Source organism: Bos indicus x Bos taurus, chromosome 4 (assembly GCF_003369695.1).
Source record: "Bos indicus x Bos taurus breed Angus x Brahman F1 hybrid chromosome 4, Bos_hybrid_MaternalHap_v2.0, whole genome shotgun sequence".
Taxonomy (NCBI): Eukaryota; Metazoa; Chordata; class Mammalia; order Artiodactyla; family Bovidae; genus Bos; species Bos indicus x Bos taurus.
Genome location: NC_040079.1, coordinates 1,253,622 through 1,273,354, shown reverse-complemented (window position 1 = coordinate 1,273,354; position 19,733 = coordinate 1,253,622). Strand labels below are relative to the sequence as shown.

Genomic DNA, 19,733 nt, shown 5'->3' with positions numbered 1-19,733 from the left:
TGCACCAATTTACACTCCCACTGACAGTGTAGGAGTGTAAATTTCCCCATACCCTCTCCAGCCCTTGTTTGTAGACTTTTTGAGTGTTCTGACCTGTGTGGAGACTTTTGATTGACATGTTCCTGTCGGCCGTTTAAGGCAGTGTTCTGAGTAGAGAAACATATACGTTAAATATATATATGTGAAACTGCCCATGTCTCACTCAACACCTGGAGGTTTCACCATACCCTTTATCTGCGACTCTAATCTTCAGAGTCCAGCGCGCATACACGGCACAGCAGTCATTCCTATCTCACTGACAGGGAACCGAGGCTCCTGGCAGAGTCAATGTCACAGCCGGGCACAAAGCTAAGCTCGTGCCTCAAGTGCTGGTGGTCCCAACGGAAAAGCAGCCTTTCTCCTTCTCGGCCCCGGTGCTGGCACTCTGTCCCCTTCCCGCTCAGCCAAGACCACACTGTCCAGAGGTCCGGAAGCACGACCGTTTTCAGATACAAGCTCCTCCCTGGTCATTGTCTGTCGAGATGAAGGACCTTCTCTAGTGCTTGCCCTTTTCGCATGCTGAACATGTTCTGGAATCCCAAAGCTCCTTACAGCTCTCTGCAATCCATCTGTGTCCTCCTTGCCCCCTCCCCTGGGGCGTCCTGTGTCAGATGGGGGGGTCCCACCTCTGACCCCTCTCTCACTACACCCTCGACTTCCCATCTGTTTTAAAGGAACGTGAGTTTCTCGACTTTTACGCCGGGTTCCAAGCATCCAGACTCCTTGAGAATGACTTTAAGCTTCGCTTTCTCTCCAGCATCTTCTGTTCCTTTTCTGTCCATGGCCTCTTTAGTTAGAAACATGCAGGAATGTCTGTCTTTGCAGAAACAAACACAGCAAAGCCAGGTAAACACCAGGCCTTCCCGTGACCTTCTCTTTCTCCGTATCTTCTTTCCTTCCTTCTCTTTTGGGGACAAACCTGTCTAAGTCCTGCCAGGGTTTCCCAACAAGCACCAGGCTATAATCCAGTCTCCTGGAATCACTCCAGAAAAGGCCACCGACCTGCGAACCATGAACGGTTCTCAGCTCCCCTCCGTCTTTTCTTACTTGACGATGTTAACTATTTCCTGGGCTCACCCCTACCGCCAGCTTTTCGCTCAGCTGCTCCCTCTCTTCCCATGGCAATGAGGCTCTGAAGCCTTGGTGAGCAGCTCTGACAGGCCTTGGGAGGGCTGGGTCCCGGTGACACCACCTGCTGGGTGTTTCCAGCAGACCCCCATGGTCCCTTTTCCCCACAGCCAACATCTGCACTGTCTTCACCCACACCAGCTCTTCCTCCTGGTCAGAACTTCACAGTGTGGAATCGAGTCTTCCTTTCCTTCACCCCCACACCTTGTCAGGCACAGGTGCTCGAGATTTTTCTTTTTCTTCTATAACCCAAAAATGTTTCCAAGGTTTCACGGTCACCGTTTCCTTTCATTGTCCAGTGAAATAATTTGAGTCTCCTTCTGAAGTGACTGCAAGGATTCCCTGGTGGTCCAGTGGGTAAGAATCCACCTGCCAATGCAGGGGACTCGGGTTCGGTGGCTGGTCCAGGAAGATCCCACAACAAAGCCCAAGGGCCTCGACTACTGAGCCTGCAGGCCTAGAGCCGGTGCCCCGCGACGAGAAGCCACCACCGGCTGGTGCCCCGCGACAAGAGGCCACCGCAGTGCGAGGCCCTCGCATCACAACTGGAGAGGAGCCCCTGCTCACAGGAACTAGAGAAAGCCCCCGAGCAGCAACAGAGACCCAGGCTGGCTACATTCAATCAATCATTAAAAAAAAAGGTTAAAAAAAGAGAGTACATCTATTAAAAAATAATAATAATAACATGACTGCAAGAAATCCAGAACCTGTCCCCTCCCTGGGCTCCTCTTCTAGGGTCTCCGGGCTGGGATCCGCCCCGTGGTCACTGTCTTTGGAACACAGGCCCGGCCCCCGCTTCATTCCTCAAGTTGACCTTTCACATACAAAAAGATAACACCAGGCTGGAAAGGCTGATCCCCATTTCTGCAGCCCTGAGATGTCACAGAAGGAATGAAAACGCTTGGAAACAGCTCATGATCCGACATCAGTGATCACAGGTCCCCGGGCTCCCTGCTGTGTCCTTCCTCCAAGGTGGCCCTTCCAACCATCCTCCCAGCCAGGCCTCTACCCCCCACCCCGAGCCCTCCCTTCCTGTCCACCTTCTGCAGTTAAAACAGGCACAACTTTTGCAAAGATGCTCTTCTCCACAGTGTCACCACGTCACACAGCCCTCCAGTCGGCCTCTCTCCGCTAGACTTCGTTGACACCCGTACCTTGCAGAGCCAAAAAGGAGGTTTCCTTCTGAAATGAGAGGCCTGTCGCCATGCCTACGGTGTGGGACAGCTTTAGTTTTACAGAGTACTAATCAGTCATTCAATCAGCTTCTTGGTGACCCTTGGATGGATTTCCTCTGTTTGGAGTTCTCTCCACCCACACAGGGCTTCAAACATTAACTCTTCCTGGTCTTCCAGAACTCACTCAAGATGGCCGCTTCTGAATGGAGACGCAGATGTAGAGGGCTGACCTGTGGATGCAGTGGGGGAGGGGGAGAGCAGGCAAACGGAGCAGGTAGCATCAGCATATATACACTAGCCTGTGTAAAGTGGATTGTCGAGAGAAGTTGCCGTGTAACCCAGGGAGCCCACTCTGGTGCTCTGTGATGACCCAGAGGGGTGGGGTGGGGGGAAGGCAGGGGGGCTCAAGAGGGAGGGGCTATGTGTGTAATTATGGCTGATTAGAATCTGCCTGCGATGCAGGAGACCTGGGTTCCATCCCCAGGTGGGGAAGATCCCCTGGAGGAGGGCACAGCTACCCACTCCAGTATTCTTGCCTGGAGAACTCCATGGACAGAGGAGCCTGGGGGGTTACAGTCCTTGGAGTCACAAAGAGTCGGACACGACTGAACGATGAAGACTTTTCACTTTCCTTTTGCTTTTTTTTTGTTTGGATAGGTAAGAAGTAGATTTATTCAGATTCAGAGAGAAGCACTCTCCATAGAGTGTGGGCCATCGCAGAGGGGGAGTGCAGCTTTGCATTTTTGTATGGCAGAAACCAACACAGCACTGTAAAAATTAAAAATACAAAGCAAACAAAAAAAGATTGGCTTCTTCTGAGGAGTTTTTCTCCATCTGTGCCCTGCGCCCCCCACCCCCATCCTGGTTTGAATGTCTCCCTTCTGGGTCCTGGAGCCTGTAAGCTTAGATCCCCAAAGCTCTGGCCGACAGCACTGGAAGCTCTGGCTTATGGACCTGTCTTCCTCAACGGATGCAGAGGTCCTCGAGGGGAAGAGTCCTGCCTTCTTTGAGCCCTGGTGTACAGTAGATGCTCAATGTCTGCTCACCAGATGGATAAATGAAAACATACTCATGTTTATCCACAGCTATATTCAGTCTCTCACTTCACACCACTGTACTATGGAGTTATGGAAGACTCGTGATTTCAACTTCATAAACATGATTTTATTAGTTTTGAAAAGTAATAGTAAAATAAAAATATTTTACACACAAAAGTTCAAACAATACTTCAAATCATGAAAAAGAAAGTGAGGGGACTTCCCTGGTGGTTCAGTGGCTAAGACTCCAAGCTCCCGGTGCACAGGGCCCGGGTTCGATCCCTGGTCGAGGAACGAGACGCCACGTGCTGCAACTAAAGATCTGGCTGTGACAACTAGGGCCTGGCACAGCCAAATAAATATTTTTTAAAAAAGAAAAGAAAAAAGTGAGAATTATGTGAAATACTCTTTGCTGAACATTCTCCCAGTTCTCCATGAGCGTGTTCAACTGTAGAATATGCCATCCTAGGTATGACTCTTGGGCATAAAGATTATTTGGCAACTTCCTTTATTTTTGAGAAACTGCAGGAGCAGGAGAAACTGAGAACAGAATCAAACTTTACCCTTTTGTGGGGGAAATTTGCATTTATAAGAGAAATCTCCGTTTGTATCTGCATCTTCCTCCCTCTGAGGGGCTTCCCAGGTGGCAGTGGTACAGAATCTGCCAGCAATGCTGGAGACTCCAGTTCCATCTCAGGGTTAGGAAGATCCCTGCAGGCGGAAATGGCAACCCACTGCAGTTATTCTTGCCTGGAATCTCATGGACAGAGGAGACTGGCAGGCTACAGTCCATGGGGTCGCAAAGAGAGGGACACAACTGAGAATATACATGTTAATAAAACCTGTATTTATTTTTCTCTTTTGTATTTCATTATAGGGAGTTTCATTATAACCAAGAACTGAAAAGCAAAGACAGAAAATTATATGTGTACGGTCCCATCCACCTCTCCCTCCCCGCAAATACAATTTTACTAGAAGGAGAGCACTATACCCACTGTCTCAATAATGCAAGCTGGATACATTCGATGTTAGTAAGCATAATTACATTATTATTTTTATGGCTTGCAAAGTATTCCTGATGAGGAACAGATTATCTCCAGAGTCGATATCAGTAACCTTGTACGTTCTTTTTTCTTTCATTTTCTGTTCTTGAATTTATTACCTCAGGGCAAATTATTTACAAATGTTATTCTTCTATCAGAGATTAATTTTTCAGGATAGTAAAAATTGCCAAGCTGTCATTGAGGACCTTCATCTTTGGTTCCTGGGCTCGGGCAGGGTGCCTGTGTGCGTGTGCCGGGTCTACAAATTTTCTCCTATCACTTGCACGTTTGGCTGGGAAGAAGTCCATGCCTTTTTATCAGTTTCTCAAAGAGGCAGAAGTTTCTCGACAAAGAAGAGCTATGATTTCCTGAGTATCATTATGTGATAGGCACAGAGCCCAGCGCAGACAGTGACCCTTCCCAGGAAGTCCATATCCCCATTTTACAGATGGGGAGCCAAAGTCGGTCTCCCTGCTCTTCCTTCCAACCTGCAAACTGCAAGTTAGTCCTGGCCGGGCTTCCCTTCCTACCAGGTTACCAGCCCGAGGCCCTTCCCCCCACGCCTCTGCAAATGCAAATGCTTGCGGTTCCCTTTTGGAATCTTCTTCCACTGAAGTACCGTCCGGCAGCACCGCCGTCGGAGCTAACACTTATTGTACAATGTCTTTCATCGCTGAAGATCTTCCCTGTTGTTTCACAGACCGCTCTTTACAGATGGAGTATTGGCTAACGTTCAGGGTGTTTGGCCCCCTGGAATGCCGGCAGGCACTTTGTTGGTACCGTTTGGTTTCCTTCCGACACAGTTCACTGCATGGACAGATGTTTTAATACGTATTTTTTGGAGGAAGACCAAGTTATTTGTGGCTAGCCCACTAGACTCCACGTCTCTCGCTGCTTGCATGTCCAGGTTAGCTCCCGCTCGCCTCAGGTGGGGTCTCATTAAATATGAGACGTCGCTCGTCGCCCGATAGCACTGTCTCCGCGGAGGGAAAGCCTGGGGGCCTGCAGACAGATAGGGTTGCGTGCGGCGCCGGTACTGCGGGAAATTCCAGCCCCGCCGAGGTCATCTCCTCTTCGTCAGGAGACGCGAAAACCCAACACCGCCTCGCCGCCTCGCCGCCTCGCCCGGGGAGGCTTCTGTAACCTTCCAAAGGAAGGGATCGAGAATTGACTCAGAGTAAACACATTTTCTTTTGCTAACTGGTCACCTGCCCAGAGCCAGGTAAGTAAGACAGGGAGGGCTGAAGAAACACAAGAAATGACTCCACAGAATCCAGGGCGCGAAGACCAAAACCGACAGCGCCCACGCCTCAGGCCCTGAAGGACACGGACGCCGCGCCAGGAACCGGCACGCGGCGGGCCTCGCCTGCGCATGCGCGCTGTCTGCCGCGGCCCGGGCCGCGCAGAATCTTCGGGAAGGCGGGGGAGGAGGGGGTCGGGGCGGTCGGGGCTTTGCGCACGCGCGGCCTCAGGGCCGGGCGGAAGTGTCGTCGCCGCGCCGCCGCCGCCTGACGCACTTCCTGTTTGTTGTTGGAGAAAGGGGAGAAAGGAAAGCGCGAGGACCGTCGCCGCCTCCGCCACCGCGCCGGAGCCGAGGAGTCCCGGCCGTAGCCCCAGCGCGCCTTCCGCCGCTGGCTCCCGCGTCCTCGGTGAGGGCCGCCAGCGGCCGGGGCGAGGGCCCGGCGGCCCAGCTGACCCGGGCCTCGGCTGCGGCTTGTGGGGCCGGGGGCCGAGGACTCGGGGAAGGGGCCTGAGGGCTGGAGACGGGTTTGGTGTGGGGCCGGGGCCGGGCCGGGCCGGGCGCGCCGGGGCCGGCGGCAGGCCGCGGGCCGGGCTGGGGGTCGCGCGTCGGGGCGGGCTCCGGCCGTCCCCTCGCCTCCTTCAGCGCGCCTCCCCCCGCCTCGGCCGCCGCCTGACCCGGCGGCCCCCTCCTCCCGGCGCCCTGGGGGCCCCGCGCCGGCGGTTGGGGCCGGGCGGGTGCCGGGACCGGGCGGCGGGCTCGGGGAAGGGGGCGAGGGATCTGTCGCGTGGGAGGCTGAGGGTCTGAGTGTTTGAAGGCCCCGCGGGGACGTCCCTGAGCCCAGGAGGGAGGCGGGTTTGCGGGAGGAGTGGGGGGCCGCGTGTGCGGAACTCCCCGCCGGCTCCTCCGAAGCGTGTGGATGGTCGGTCGAAACGAAGTGTTTGGCTTTCAGCTCACCAAAACGGTTCGCTTGGTTTCTGTTCAGGGTGTATGGCAGTTTATATAACTGAAGTTTCTGTCAAGTTTTGCCCAAGTAAGGAAAGAATTGACGCAAGAAGTGAAAATTGCAAACTTGGGTTGTCTCGCGAAATGTTTTCAGAGTGTGTGTCGCCAGTCAGGACGTTTCAGTCTCACTGCCAACCCACGGACCACGGGAAGGACACGGCCTTTGTGGACAGGTCTCCGCACCGCCCGGGGGCTGCCTGGCACGCGTGGGCGGGGCGGCGCCCTCTGTGTTCTCAACGTTTTATCGCAGTTGTGGAATCGTGGTAAGACTTTATGGCTGGAATCTTCTAAGGCGACTAATTGATTTAGTGGAAAAGTTAGGCCGAATGACCAAAAAAGGAAAGAGAAACTCTTATCATTTGAACTTGCTCATGTTTCAGTCGCTTTTTTTCTAGTAGTTAAGCGAATCAGTGTTATCTTGATTTGTGAAAGGCATTTTGTATTTCTTTCCCCAACCTGTTTCTTGACCACCGCTCCCCTGATTGTTTCTGGGAAGTTTAATTCACACTTCTCTTGTTTCCAGTCAGAGGCCTCAGCTCCTGTGGGTGTGTTTGTGTGCGTTAGTCCCTCATTCCTGTCCGGCTCTGCTACGCTATGGACTCGAGTCCGCTTGCCTTTTCTGTCATGGGATTCTCCAGGCCAGAATACTGGAGTGGGTAGCCGTTCCCTTTTCCAGGGGATCTTCCCAACCCAGGGATCGAACCCAAGTCTCCTGCATTGCAGGCGGATTCTTTGCCCTCTGAGCCATTATCAGTGTCCTTTGTGCGTGCTGTCTAAGGAGCTGTGGAATTTGGGGGGTTATGCAGAGTATGAACTTGGGGAGTAAATTGGCTCGGTTAGTCGTTTGTGGGTGTGGATGACTTGAAGTGGGAGGAGAACAAAAGGGGATGAGATGTTGGTTTTACAGATTGGCTTAAGCAGGCTTGGTGTGTAGTGCTGTACAATTGGAGAAAGTTGGGAATTTAGGGGTTTTTCCAAAAATTTGACTTGTGTTCAGCACCCTCTTAAAAATATCATTGTTTTAAATTCGTTTTTCTTGACCTGAAAGTGATAGATTTGGCTGCAGGAGAGAGACTTACCTGGAGGGCTGGGTGGAGACTATGGTTTGAGTAATACTCTGGATACTAAGTGGAGGATAGGGAGTTGTGGTGTGACTACCTGCAGCGAGTGGCAAACAATAGCCTTACTCTTCAGGTAAACCCATTGAATTTTAGGTGTTTGATCTCAGGGGAGAACCATTTTCCCTTGTATTGACTCTCTTTTGAACAGCTCCAAACAAGAGAATTGTACTCCTCACCTTTTCCACCTGGACTCAGGTTTGGGTTGAAATGCGTCTGTACCTTTCATAGTTTTAAAGAAGACACAGTTATTTTCAGTTCGGTTTTTCAGCATCGCAGTGTAATCCTCAGCATGTCAGCTTAGTGATGTAGAGGTCACCTACCTTCCACTGGGGTGCAGTCGTATGCTCTTTCAAGGTCAGCTGCTGCTACCTTGGTTAATGCTTAAAGATGATTAAATGTCACTCTTGGTGTCTGTTGGTAAGAAGTAAGTGAACGTAGTCAGTCTTTTGATATCTTAACAGAATTTTTAGAAAGTGTGTGTTTTGTTTTTGCTTTTTCACTTCCTTGGAAATGATCTAGAATGTAGGCCTGTGTTCTGTGTTATAAACCTGGTTTGCCTAAAATTCGTCCAGGACGCCACCCAGTGGCAAGAGCAGGTTAACTGCGGGCTTATTTGTGAATTAAGATGGGATCAGTGGCAAGGTTTAAGAAGTGCTGTGGTTTCTCTTCGTGAATAAAATTTAAGAGAATTTCAAGCTTAAAAAAAGTGAAATGAAGAAAAGAGAAGTTAGTGAAGGTAAGAATAGTGCATAGAAAGACAATTTTAAAGCCTGACTGAAGAAATCAGGCTTACTGGATTTGTCAACAAGAAAAAAAGTTGGTGCTTCTGTTATAGATTATAAGGTGTTTTTCAAACTTTTATTTTTAGGGAAACATACAAAAAACAGTTGACTCCTTTTGTTTCAATATCCTACTTAAGAAATAAATGTTGGAGAGTGCTTTAGAGGGCAACCTTGCACCTATCCATTCTTTTATTAGAGTAAAATTTTTACTTTATTTCTAAACTGAAAAAAGGTAAATTTTAAAAATACTTCATTTTTAAAGTGAGGGGAGTTTCTGGAAAAAAGACTAAAAGGTTAAATTTCTAAGTGTTGCAGTATATATCAAAGTAGAGAAGGTTCCGTCTAATTTATATTCTAAACCTTACTTCAAAAGCTATACCTTATTTAGGCATAGTTTGGTTTTCTCTGAAAATTATTAACCTATTTGTAAGGACTTCTTGACTATTCTAAATAAAAGGCAGTAGTCATCGCATTTGGCCGTGAGGCAGTGGCTCTATTTGTGTGTCAGAATACTCCAGGTATTTTAGGTTTCTTAAACTCAGGTGCAAAGATCACACGTCTTTGGAATGGTGATTTCTTACGGCAGCTGTGACTTTGTGTCTTTTGAAATTTTCATCCTACCCTTTTCCCCGAGAGGTGGGGAAAAGGTGGCCCACTCCAGTGTTCGTGTCTGGAGAATCCCTCGGAGAGCAGAGCCTGGCAGGCTACAGTCCGTGGGGTCGCGGAGTCGGACACGGCCGAGTGACTCTCACTCACTCTTTCACCGTTTGTGTGCTGGCGCACTGGGCCCTCCTGTGAGGGCCTTTGGGCAGACCTGGAGTTTTCCATCGTGTGTTTCTGTGACTGTAGTGTTGTCCTGGACTCAGAGTGCTCAGAAAATATCGGTTGAATTGGATCCTTTTTTCCTGGTTTATCTGTGCCCCTTCTGTGGTTAATAATGGAATCCAGAGCTTAGGGGAGTTTAGAGAACAATATAGCTAGCATACAGATTGAGTTCACAAGTACCAGGACTGATGAAATACCAATACTTGCCATGTATTATTTTAATGAAAGGAAGTTAGTCATACCTGTAAGTGTCTAATGGGTGATGATTGCCAGATGAGAGAATGGTCTTGGATCTTGAGTTATAGAGGAAATAAATTCCCTTGTTTGTTTCTGGAATACTTTAAGGCATGTTGAGTAAGAACAAGATACGGAAGAAGATGATTTGTGATAAGGAATGACAGTTGACTTCTGTCTTTGCCCCCTACTCTCTGGTACATCTCGTTCATCAGATAATGAGATGATGTGGAGGAACTTGTCCACGTTCGCCATCTATTTCTTTTTAAACTTGCCCCTTTCCTTTCTATTAAGCAATAGTATTGCACAAAATTAGTTCCGTGTCACAACATGAATTCAACATTTAAACAAGGTTTTAAGTTTCTCCACTCGTAAGTTAGAAGTAACAAGTATTTTGATTTGCTGATTTCTTAAGCTGAGGAATAGAGAATGTCTTCAAGAGACAAATTGCATTATGTAAAACATTGTGTAATGTGTAGCAATCTGTGGGGGCAAAACTATCTGGAAGGACGAATGTTGATTTTCTCCCTTCGGCTCCATTTTCAACATGGAGTCTCTTGGATTGGAAGGGAATAAGGAGCATTTTTATTGCACGCAGAGCAAGGTTTTTTAGATTTAGATGGAGAGATATCTGAGAACAGTCTTGGGTGGAAAGATGGTTATTTAAAAATTTTTTTTGCTGTGCTGTGTGGCATGTGGGATCTTAGTTCCCCATCCAGGGATCAGACCTGTGCCTCCTGCAGGGGGATTGAGGAGCCCAGTCTACTGGCCTGCCAGGGAATTCTCAAAGTTGTCAGGTTAGCCCAGTTACACACTTTTAATTTGTGCGGACAGGCAAGATTTGGGACGACATAGCCAAAGGACTCAGTGCAGAGATGTCTTTGTCATACCCCGAGCTTGAGGAACATGACTCGGGGTCATCGTGTAGAGGCAGGAAGACCGACGTGTTGGTAGCAGTCGCGTTGGGCACAAAAGTTCTTTAGTGTCGATGAGACCATGGGGCCTGTGTAATGACTTGGCAATTCTCCTTTAGAAATTCAATAGAGACAGGGTTGTAACTTAAAAGGGACTAGTTAAGCTGTTGAAGAAACTTGGCCTTTCAGAGCTCTCTCTCAGGGCACCTCTTCTGGATGGACATTTGTGACTGTCACCTGAGGTACTTGTTTAGCACCTTGATATTCATCTTGCATGTGAATAGTTGAGTTAGAGGGAAAGGAAATGCTTCTCTGAATGGGCCATTGTAAGTTAAATTCTACACATCCATCCTCGAACCCCCCCCTTAACCATTGAGATGAGCCTTGGAAGGTTTACAAATGTGTCTCATGAGTTTGCAGGCGTTGTGGTGTGTGCCCCTTGAGACCTGTACAGTCACTCTCACTCTCAGAAGGAGGGGCGTCCTGGGAAACCCTTTCTGAGCCGCAAAGGTCTGAAGGGAAGAAGCAGTTAGCTGAGGACCCATCTTGCCCACCGATGCACAAAATAAATGGAGGGGAAGCCCAGGTGCTCACAGGCAGTTCACAGCTGTTGCTCCTCGAGGCTGAGGAGCTGTGTGTGGTCCCTGGGAAGGTGCCGCTCACTGCTGGAGTGGGCACTGCTGCCAACGTTTCTTTTTCTTATAAAAGTGAAAATCCTCTTCAAATTTCTTGTGATTGTCAAAAACAGGTACTAAATGTGGGTGTTTGTTTTTTTTTTTTTTAATTATATACTTGGCTGCACCAGGTCTCAGCTGTGGCATGAGGGATCTTTAGTGGTGGCACGCCAACTCCCAGCTGTGACCATGGGATCCAGTTCCCCAGCCCGGGCCCTGCATTGGGAGCATGGAGTCCCAGCCACTGGACCACCAGGGAAGTTCCATGTGGGTCTTTCTTAAAGGTGAAGTATTGTGACGAGAGCTCTGGAAAAGCAGGGGACATCTGTGTTACTGAACTGGTCAAGGGGTGAAAGACTGCAACAGCTGGATGTTCATACTGACGACCCCCTCTTTGTCAGCTGTGCATCTCTCCTTCCAGGGTGCCTTGAGATAGTAGCTAAATACTGTGTGAAACCATGTTTGGTGGTAAGTACAAACAAGTACTCCTTGTTTGAGCATTTATAATTTTGGTTTTGATGTGTGTAGTGGTAGTTCAGGCCCAGGCAGACCCCGTTTTATAGCGGGTCACTTGAGTGCAGGTGTTGCCTTTTTTTTTTCCTGAACAAATTGATGGTTTGTGACAACCTTGCGTCGATCAAGTCTATTGGCCCCGTTTTTCTCACAGCATTTGCTCACTTTGTGACTGCCAGTTTGGTAATTCTCATGGTATTTCAAGGTTTTTCATTATTACGTTAATGATCTGTGATCTCTGATGTTACTATTGTAATTGTTCTAGGTCCTTCTAAGACCATCTTAGACCCTGTGTTCTGACTGCTTCACCGACCCACTGTCTTTCTCCCCCTCCTCAGGCCTCCCTGTTCTCTGAGACACAACAATACTGAAATTAGGCCAGTTATATCTTTGCAGTGGGCTCTTCGAGTGAAAGGAAGAGTCTCCCCTCTCATTTTAAATTAGAAGCCAGGAATGGAGATGTTTACTGACGAAGGCCTGCGGAAAGCTGGAGCTAGGCCTCTTGTGCTGAACAGCCAGCTTCTGAATGCAAAGAAAAGATGCTTGAAGGAAAGTGCTACTCCATTGAACACGTGAGTGGTGAGAAAGCAGAATCGCCTTTCTGCTCTTGTGGAGAAAGCCCAGGCACAGCCCTAACTCTTGAGTTCTGTGAAGGCTGACAGAGATGAGGAAGCTGCCGGGGAAAGTCTGAAGCTGGCAGAAGCTGGTTCATGGAGTTTGAGGAAAGAAGCTGTCTCTGTGACATCAAGCGCAGGTGAAGCAGCAAGCGCTGATGTGGAAGCTGCAGCAGGTTATCCAGAAGATCGAGCGCAGAGCATCGGAGAAGGCGGCTGCACCGAGCAGCAGGTTTTCAGTGAGGATGAGTCAGCCTGATGTTGGAAGAAGACACTGTGGGGATGTTCACACTAGAGAGAAGTCAGCACCTGTCAGCATCTGAGGACAGGCAGGCTCTCTGAGAGGCTAATGTGGTGGGGGACTTGGAGCTGAAGCCAGTGCTCGACCATCTGGGAACCCTGGGCCCTTGTGAACTACGCTAACTCTGCTCTGCCTGTGCTCTGTAAACGGAACAAGGCCTGGATGGTGGCACATCTGTCACAGCGCGGTTTCCTGCATATTTTACACCCACTGTTGAGACCTACTGCTCAGATTAAAAAATTATTTAAAAATTACTGCTCATTGACAATGACCCGAGAACTCTGGAGATATATAGTGAAATTCGTGTTCTTTTCATTCCAGCTAGCACAATCTCCATTTTGCCGCCCATGGGTCAAGGAGTAATTTTAGACTTTCCAGTCTTGTTAGTTAAGAAATACACTTTGTAAGGCTATTGGTGCCATAGACAGTGATTCCTCTGATGATCTGGGCAAAGTCAGTTGAAAACTCTCTGGGAAGGACTCACTGTTCTAGATGCCCTTAAGAACATTTGCAATTCATGGGAAGAGGTCAAAACACCAACTAATTATAATTAACAGGAGTTGGGGATAAGTTGGTTCTGATCCTCATGGATGACTTGAGTTCAAGACTCAGTGGGGGAAGTAACGGCAGATGTGCTGGAGACAGCTGGAGAACTAGAATTAGAAGTGGAGCCTGAAGATGGGACTGAACTGCTGAAGTCTTATAGGAACGTGTGAGTGGATGAGGAGTTGCTTCTTTAAAAGAATGCGCAAAGAAAGTGGTTTCTTGAGATGGAATCTACTGGTGAAGATTGTTGACCTAACAGCAGATTGAGAATATTACATAAACTTAGTTGAAAAAGCAGTGGCAGTATTTGAGGATTGAGTCCAATTTTGAAAGAAGTTTGAAAGATGGCATAGGCTGGCTACAGTCATGGCATGGCCTGGTGGCATAGGCTGGCTCCGTAAACTTATTTCTTTGCCCCACTGTGTCTGTAACCTTTCCCCAATACTGTTCATACTTTCTTAATTGTGTATGCCTAAGTTTTTTTTTACATGTCTGTCTTCTGAACTTGGTAACTTGGTCCCAGAAGTGTCACGATTGTTTTTGCGTAGTAAATATACATAAATCTGCTCAGAATTACTTTAGTTTTTACTGAGAATGAGTGTGTTGATGGTATAATTGGTACCCAGAAGGTTTTGATCTGTTGAGTCAGTGAGCCAAGATACCAAGGTGGAGTGTATCGGGCGAGCCTTGGACTTCACTTACCTGGAGAGCCACAGTCGCACAAAGGGAACCTCAGGGGAGAGGGCGTGGTCGCAGGCCTGGAAAGGCTGAGGCTTAGCCCAGGTGTGTTGACCATAGAGTTCCAAGGTTTCCCAGGAGAGCTGACACAGCGCTGACAACTTGAGTTGAGAAGGGAAAAACAGTAGTGGGGTCCACTGTGCCTCCTGCAGTGGGAGGGCGGAGTGTGGGCGCCTGGACCACCAGAACATCCCTGGTGTCTGTGCTTGAAATGCATGACAGTCGCTCAAGGTACCAGAGAGAGAAACGCTAGGGATTTAAGGTATAGCATAAGAAATACAGTTAACACTGCTATGCGTTGCATGAGCTTCCCTGATGGCTCAGATGGTAAAGAGTTAAGAGTAAATCCTAAGAGTTCTCATCACAAGGAAAAAATACTTTTCTATTTTTTTTATTTTGTATTTATATGAGATGGTTGTCATTGTTTAGTTGCTAAGTCATGTCTGACTCTTTTGTGACCTCATGAACTGTAGCCTGCCAGGCTACAGGCTCCTCTGTCCATGGGATTTCCCAGGCAAGAATACTGGAGTGGGTTGCTAGTTCCTTCTTTAGGAGATCTTCCTGACCCAGGGATCAAACCCAAGTCTCCTGCACTGGCGGGCAGGTTCTTTACCGCTGAGCCCCCAGGGAAGCCCCATATGAGATGACAGACGTTCACTAAACTGATCGCAGTAATCCTGTCATGATGCAAGTCAGGTTGTGATTCGGTACACCTTAAATGTGCATAGTGGTGTATGCCAGTTATGTCTCAATGAAACTGGAAGAAGAAAATACACGCCAGCCATTCTTTTGATGTTCAGAATCCCTTCTGATCTGTGGATGTTTCATCAGTTTTGTTCTGGTGTCATTTTGACGTCGTTGTACTTTTTTCTCTTTTTGACTTATTTTTAACTTTTTATTTTGGAACCACTGTGTATTGATAGAAGAGTTGCGGACCTAATACAAGAGTGTTCCTGTATGCCTCTTACCCAGCTTTCCTTAGTATAACGTGTAACCATGGTGTGTTTATGAAGAATAAACAATTAGGTTGGTATAGTACTGTTAACTACAGACTGCATTCACATCACACCAGTTTCCTGCCCCCCCCCCCACCCCCCAACATTCTCTTGCTGCCCCAGATACCGTCCAGGAGCTCAGACAGCACTTGGTTGTCATTTCCTCTTGGTCACTTCCAAGCTTGCGCTGCCCGCCGGTCTTTCCTTGTTTTTTCCTGACCAGGCCTGTCGTCTTGCTAGTAGCATCTTGACTTTGCTGACTGACAGCATCTCCTGGGCTCGTGTTGTTCCTTTTCTGTTCCAGACCTAGCGTTAGCTAGGGCAGTAAAGCGCCATTCCAGGAGTCCCCAGTGGAGCCGACCGTGTCCTTTAGAGCTGGTTCTTTCTGGTCTGGACAGCATGTTGTATCTGTTGTGATACCGTCTGCACATTTATAGCTCATCTTGGCTGTGAGAAAAGAGGCTCCCACAGGATTTCAGAAAGGGTATCTGGTGCCACCAAAGATAGAGAAAAGTGAAGGGGTTTGAGGGGTCTGCAGTGAGCCACACAAAACTGTGGGTTGGTTTGTTGTGTGTGGGTGGAGCGGTGTGGAGCGAGGCGAGGCTTTCCAGCCGGGGAGTAGAATTATAGAAAAAGGCCAGGTGGGAGTGGGGAGGACAGAGCGTGAGATGTGGTCATGTTCTATTTGGAGTGTCTTGTCAGACGTCCAAGTGGCTGTGTTGAGAGCCATCTGTCTATTTGTGTCTGAAATGCCAAGTGAGGCCTGTGGTTGGGGCTAACAGGAGGGAATCATTGCTCCATAAACGGTATTTCAATAACAGAGCAGATGAAAGCGCGGGAGTAGGGTGAGAGGGCTCTGAGTCCCCGGCGTTCCCACAGCTGACTAAGGGGAGCAGGCGGGCAGGTAGAAGGCAAACTGGGGGCCTCCGAGAAGAAAGCCCGTGTGTGCTCGGGTTTGCCAAGCCCACCAGCCTGAGCCCTGAAAATGTGCCCTGGGTGTTAACGGGGGAAGCGCTTCCTCGTGACCGTAAATCAGAGTAAAGTTCAAGCGGTGGGCCGGCCGGGTGCTGGCCAGGACTGTGGTGGAGGCACTTCCTTCTGGGGCAGTCTCCACTAAGAAAGAGCGAGCCCCCATGGCCGAGTGCCTCTGTTCCCAGGGCTGGTGCCTGTGAAGCTTGTGTGCCCCCCAGCCCAGGGCTGGTCCTGGGGGTGGACGGCTCATCCCAGGGGGTGCTGTAGGTGCCAGCAGTGGTCACCTCTGGTGGACATGGCCCGAGTTGAGGCCCATCCTGCCGCATCTGTGCTGCCTGCCTCAAGGGTCTTGCTCTTCCCACCATGGTCAGCACAGACACTGGCGCCTTGTTGCCAATGCAGGGCAACGCAATTGGACTTAGGACACGGTGAGCTTTGCACTAGGAACAAAGGTGTGTTCTTGTTCACCCGCTAAGTTGTGTCCCCACGGACTGTTTGTGACCCCACGGACTGCAACACGCCAAGCTTCCCTGACCTTCTCTGTCTGCTGAAGTGGGCTCAGACTCACGTCCGTTGAGTCAGTGGTGCCATCCAGCCATCTCATCCTGTCGCCCCCTTCTCCTCCTGCCCTCAGTCTCTCCCAGCATCAGGGTCTTTTCCGTGAGTCAGCTCTTCACACCAGGTGGCCAGAGTATTGGAGCTTCAGCTTTAGTGTCAGTCAGTTGACTCCAGGTCTTGTTTTGCTGACTGTATAGAGCTTCTCCATCTTTGACTGCAAAGATTTTGATGTTGGCCATCTGGTGATGTCCGTGTGTAGAGTTGTCTCTTGTGTTGCTGAAAGAAGGTGTTTGCTATGACCCGTGAATTCTCTTGACAGAGCCTTTGCCCTGCTTCATTTTATACTCCAAAGCCAGACTTGCCTGTTACTCCAGGTATCTCTCGACTTGCTACTTTTCGCATTCCAATCCCCAATGATGAAAAAGACATCTTTTTTTTTTTTTTTTGGTGTTCCAAAAAGTCTCCTGGGGCTTCACAGAACCGTTCAGCTGTAGCTTATTCGACATTAGTGGTTGGGCATAGGCTTGGATTACCAGGGTGTTGAGTGGTGTGCCTTGGGAGTGAGCCGAGATGGTTGTGTCGTTTTTAGATTGCACCCCAGTACTGCATTTTGGACCTTTTTGTTGACGTGAGGGGTACTCCATTTCTTCTAAGGGATTCTTGCCCGCATTAGTAGTTTTAATTGTCATCTGAGTTAAATTCACCCATTCCCATCCATTTTAGTTCACTGATTCCTAAAAGTGTCAGTGTTCATTCTTGCCATCTTGACCATGTCAAGTTTACCTGATTCATGGACCTAACATTACAGGTTTATATACAATATTCTTTACAGCGTTAAACTTTACTTTCACCACCAGACACATCCAAAACTCAGCATCACTTCAGCTTTGGCCCAGCCTCTTCATTCTTTCTGGGACTATTTCTCTGCTCTTTACCAGTAGCATTTTAGACACTTACTGACCCGGGGTTACTCATCTCTGGCGTCATATCTTTTTGCCTTTTCATACAGTTAATGGGGTTCTTGGGGCAAGAATATTGGAGTGGTTTGCCATTCTCCCCTCCAGTGGAGCATTTTTTGTTAGAACTATCCACCTTGAAACGCCCGTCTTGGGTGGCTGGGCATGACGTGGTTCATAGCTTCATTGAGTTAAACCTGACTGTGATCCATGTGATCACTTTGGTTAGCTTTCTGTGATTGTGTTTTTGGTTCTGGAGGCTGTGGGATTGTAGTTCTTGCTGCTTCTGTCTACCCTCTGACGGATGAGGATTAATGGCTTATGCAGGTTTCCTGATGGGAGGGACTGGCTGTGGGGAAAAATGAGCCTTGCTCTGGTGGAGACCCTCGCACACTCACAGGCACGTCTGGTGCAGTCTCCTGTGGGGTCACTGCTCCTTTCCCCCCTGTCCTGGTGCACACAGGCTGTTGTTTGCTGCTGTTGTCTGCAGGAGTCTGTTTCCCCCTTCAGGAGGTTCTGAAGTGTCTTAAGTGGTGGCATCCGGTACACTGGTGACCTGGTCACATGTGGTCAGGCAGTGGCTTACTGTTAGGAGAGGGAAGCTCCGTCCTGAGGCCTCTCCCCACGTCCCTTTGGTGACTGTGGTCTGGTGGTGTCTCTCCACATGCCTTGTTTCTGCCGGGTGCTGAGATGTCCCCTCGTAGCTGCAGCAGCTGAAGCTCAGAAGTCAGAGTAACCGCCGAGGGAGTCACTCGTCGGCAGAGGGTCGGTTAGGCGAGTCTCCTGTTGGCTGAGAGTCCGTTGTTAGCAGACTGAAGCACAGGTGCCGCCTGCTGGCTCCTGCTGCGCTCCAGCTGCCCTTGGCCCTGGGCAGGTGTCTCATCCCCGAAGGCGTGCGGTTGCTACCTTTCATGGCGCCTACCAGCCATGGCTTCTGAGCAGTGTGCTTTGGATTGTGGAACTACCAGTGAGGAGCACTTCTGTCTAATAATTGGGTGCTCACTCCCATGTCTGATTGCATTTAAAACGAGATCCCCAGTATTTTATGTTGAGCATATGCAGACACAGTCGAAAAAAACTGGACATTGAAAAAGGTACGCCTCCAGTTAGTGTTTTGTTAATCTTGTTATGTGTCTATCACAGCTGATTTTAACGTTAAAGTGGATAAGTACAAGAAAATATTTTTTTTTCTATTTTGTAATTTAAAAAAAACTCTGGGATTTTATTTGATGAAGATATCTATTTATTAATATTTTTATATTCTAAATACTGGCAAATGTTGTCTGTTTGGAGTTCTTAACTTTCTAACGTCTGTAGCTTTTATTAATGTATTTGAGGTCCTTAATTTCACTTTGGCCAGTTGATGAAATTGATATGTAGTCCATGTACGTCTGAATATCCTAACATCCTTATAATTTTTTTGACCCAAAGGCGTTCTTAAAAAACGTTTGTTACCACAGCTGTTTCTTTGTGGTCTCAGGTGGTGGTTAAGTTTACTCCACCTCGTGGGTGTGTGCTTGGTGTTTTATAGTAGTTAGCTTCAGGTCCCTGTTTTATGTCCCATTACATCAGGTCTGTTAAATGTGCTCAAATCTTACAAGTTAACTCTGTCTGATATGATTGTGGGTGTGCTTTTTTAAAATGTTTTTATTTATGAATTTCAACATAGCTTATTTTTTACTTGACAGAAAATGCACCCTGTTCTAAGTGAAAGCTTCAGGGCATCACCTTCACATTGTTGTCTGTCTTATCAGCACCGTCATCTCCAGAATGTTTCTGTGCTCCCACTTTGAAACTCTGTGCCCACTAAATGGTCACTCCCCCTCCCCCTCCCATCCAGGCCTGCAGGGATGTTTCCTTTTCCCCCTTGTAACACGCGTCCTGATTGGAAGTTGTCGAGGCCCTGTGAGTTTATCCGCGAGAATCTGTGGTTCCTCAGTGGGCCGTGTTCCACCGCTTCCTTCCATAGACTCCTGTTGCGGACACAGCTTCCTTGGTGTTGCCTCGTGCATCTTTCCTGTCTTTCCTACGCCATAACTTTGGATTTTTTTCTGTCTCTTGAGTGTACAGTTGACCCTTGAACAATGTGGGACTTAGAGGTGCAGACCCCCCACAGTTGAAAAGCTGTGCATGACTCTTGACTCCCCCAAAACTTACCTAATAGCCTACTGCTGACTGGAGCCTTACCAATAACGAACATTGATTAGCACATACTTTGTGTGTTATGTTGCTGTATTCCTAAAGTAAGCTAGAGAAAATATTAAAAAAATTTTTAAAGAGAAATTGTATTAACTATATTTACTTATTGATACCATAAGTTTAT

At 48.4% G+C, this 19,733-nt stretch overlaps 1 protein-coding gene across 4 annotated transcripts in view; it reads left to right on the top strand.

The window, feature by feature from the left end:
* Positions 1-5,935: 5,935 nt before the first annotated feature.
* Positions 5,936-19,733, top strand: part of DNAJB6 (DnaJ heat shock protein family (Hsp40) member B6) — a 52,295-nt gene continuing 38,497 nt past the window's right edge. For 2 of the 4 annotated variants that reach the window (XM_027538462.1, XM_027538460.1), the window contains exon 1: positions 5,938-6,071. The gene's annotated coding sequence lies outside the window, so the exon portion shown is untranslated. Of the gene's footprint in view, positions 6,072-6,827; positions 6,931-19,733 lie in introns of those variants that run through there. The other 2 variants (XM_027538463.1, XM_027538461.1) reach the window with 2 other exon arrangements.